General features: G+C 36.8%; 1 long non-coding RNA gene across 1 annotated transcript in view; it reads right to left on the bottom strand.

Annotated features, from left to right (window-relative positions):
• LOC108293380 overlaps positions 1-2,897 on the bottom strand; it is an 8,613-nt gene extending 5,716 nt beyond the window's left edge. Inside the window, exon 1 of the long non-coding RNA XR_001820659.2 lies at positions 2,777-2,897. This is a non-coding gene — a long non-coding RNA (uncharacterized LOC108293380). The remainder of the gene's footprint in view (positions 1-2,776) is intronic.
• Between the last annotated feature and the right edge of the window lie 241 nt (positions 2,898-3,138).

The following is a 3,138-nucleotide window of genomic DNA, read 5'->3' as shown; positions in this document are numbered from 1 at the left end:
AAAAAAAAAAAAAAAATTAAGTAAAACAATAATATCTAATATATAGTATGCCTTCCTTTCATGAAATTTCCACTACTGTTTTTGTTCACTTTCTTCAACTTTTACTAAGTCCACTCAAGAGTCTATTAAGATTAAACAAAAGCAATTAGAAATTGTCGCCTCCCTTAGGCAAAGGTGGCTGCCCGTTGATAACTCTACTATGTAGGCTATTATTTTTATGTAATTGCCAATAAAGAGAAATTGACCTATACCACATATGAAACATAAGCTACCGTACATTCTTTCCTTAGATAACTTACTGAATAGAGGTTGTCAAGACCAAGCATCCATGAATATATTTGACCGCATTATCACTATTTTAAAATGATTGAAAATATGTTCAACTTTTATGATTATAGAATTTTTAAAATTTCTTTTGTAATTTGTTATGAGTGGAAATGTGTCAAAGACTTCATGTTTAAAATGATTAAGACTCAAATGACCCTTAAACTAAAAGCAATGCAAAGAGGATATACAATAACACTCATTAACTCAGGATCTCTAGTGAAAGATTTTGCCTAAATAACATTGGACCGAGGCAGAAAATACACATACATAATGAAAGAAACTCAGGAACATTCAAATCATCAAGGTGGATGCTTTTTCTTTCAATACATATATAATTGCCTTGATAATAATTTATTCCTAGTTAACCATAAACATGACATATTATGACATAAATAAGCAATCTCCTTGGAGCAATAATGTAGGTTTCATCACTGTGCATACATAGGGATCCACAACATTGGAATGTGATGGATATGTCCCATATGTTCATTCCACTGATTCTTTCACAGCTGTCACCTATGGCAATATTTATCAAATAGTACACTTTAAATAAGGGCAGATTATTGTCTGTCAATTATACCTGCATGACTATAACTTACAAAAAAAAAAACCTGTGTGTCTGGGGCAACATGTCTTGTTGGCAACTAACTGTGGCTGGTTCTTATTTTAATTCTAATTTTAAGGGACAACACTGGAGAGTTTTAGGCGGGGGCCTGATATAATCTGAATGATGGAAGACACTAGAATCACATATATGTATGAAATTGGAAAAGACTGAGCTCTTTAGAGAATTCCATAGGTGTCCTTGAGGTTCCTGAATTTGTGTGTATGTATGTGCACATTCTGCTTTTTACAAAAATTCCCACACCATTCACCAGCTTCTCAAAAATGTCCTTGAAGATAAAATATTGGCTGGGTGAGGTGGCTCATGCCCGTAATTCCAGCACATTGGGAGGCTGAGGTGGGCAGATCTCCTGAGGTCAGGAGTTCAAGACCAGCCTGGCCAACATGGTGAAACCCCTTCTCTACTAAAAATATAAAAATTAGCCAGGTGTGGTGACACATGCCTGTAATCCCAGCTACTCAAGAGGCAGAGTCAGGAGAATCGCTTGATCCCAGAAGGCGGAGGTTGCAGTGAGCTGAGATTGTGCCACTGCACTCCAGCCTGGATGACAAAGCAAAATTCTGTCTCAAAAAAGAAAAAAAAAAGAAAATATTAAGAACCACTCATTTATTGGATCCTTATTTTAGTTGAGAAAGTTGAAACCTAGAGAAGTAAAATGATTGGTTCAAAACCAGGGTGACAAGTTGATGAAGTCATAATGGGTTTATGATGCTGACTACCCTCTCTTACCTGGTCCCCTTATCTCTTGCTGCCCCCGATACTTTTGATAAATAAAGCATAATCATAAGGACCTGGCACATAGCAACAAGCCAGTATCTGCTGAACCTTGGTTTCAGGGTTTGCCCAAGTCACGAGGAGAGTATGTGTGCTGATCCATTAGAAATTGGAAGCCAATACAAAGGTTTGAAAGTACTCTCATGGCTTTCTCATGAAATGTGTATAACTTTCTAAATTGCCTACAATAAGCATGTACTATTAAAACCACAATGAACAATACATCATAAATAATAAATTATTTACATTTGATTGTTACTGTGAGCCTACTCTGTGCTATGGAGGCAAGAATAATATATACTTGGCATACTAGAGCTGTAGTTTTCTTTTTTGAAATGCACCACAAATAAGTTTATGCTGGATCATTTACAACAGTAATTTCAGTAAAATGTGAATAAAACTGCTTAACCAGAAGGCCACATCACATTGCAGGGTGCACTTCACATGGGAAGGTTCATACAGCCTTCAGATATCCCTGTTTAGGATGCCAGGAGGGTCCTTTTTTTTTTTTTTTCAGTAATCCAAAGGGACAAACAGGATCACCCCAAATTGTTTCCCAGCTCTGCGGATTATAGAAATATCAGTCTACTCTGATAGCCTTGCAAGGTCCCAGATTACTGAAATAACCCTGCCTTTCTTTGCTCAATGTTGAGCATTGAGAAGATGGCTATGATGCAAGTCAAAGCCTAATGAACATCTGGTTTTTACCAAACCTCCATGGTACCAGTACAAACTGTATGAGAACATTTCAGAAAGTCATACTTCCAAATATCAAGGCATTTAGCTTTAGTTAAATAACGACTTTTCTGGGGATTTGAGTTTAATCTGAGTTCAGCAGTGTTAGAACTTATCAAATAGGTTATTTTCAACCACACAGAACTCTCATGATTATCATAATTAACAACCCTAGCCATAGGGTATACATGGACACAGTGCCTAATCAGATATTAAGAGAGGAAGTTCAGTGAGAGACATACCTTTAAAAATGAGCCTATTGTACAGAAGGGAGTAAAACATAATCAAAGGACAATTGAGAATTGTGTTACATACTTATCAGATTCGGGACATCAGTGTCTGTCTGATCTTTATCTGTGCTTAAAAGTCTGGGTCCATACCACCACAGGGCCACACCAGCTGTAAATGACACTCTTCTATGTACTTATAATAGTGTGACCTGAAAAGGAAAGAAAGTATTGTTGAATTCCTTTGCCACAGACATAAACCAATTTTCCACAGTAAGTATTCAGTAAGAAGGAAAAAACAAACAAACAAACAAAAACAGTCTTTTAAACTGTTTAAAATATAACAAGGGCCAAACAAGGTGGCTCACGCCCACAATCCCAACACTTTGGGAGGCCAAGATAGGTGAATTGCTTGAGCCCAGGAGTTTGAGACCAGCCTGGATAACATAG

The sequence above is a fragment of the Cebus imitator genome, unplaced genomic scaffold (assembly GCF_001604975.1).
Source record: "Cebus imitator isolate Cc_AM_T3 unplaced genomic scaffold, Cebus_imitator-1.0 Scaffold535, whole genome shotgun sequence".
Classification (NCBI taxonomy): domain Eukaryota; kingdom Metazoa; phylum Chordata; class Mammalia; order Primates; family Cebidae; genus Cebus; species Cebus imitator.
This window is presented reverse-complemented; position numbering and strand designations above follow the sequence as displayed.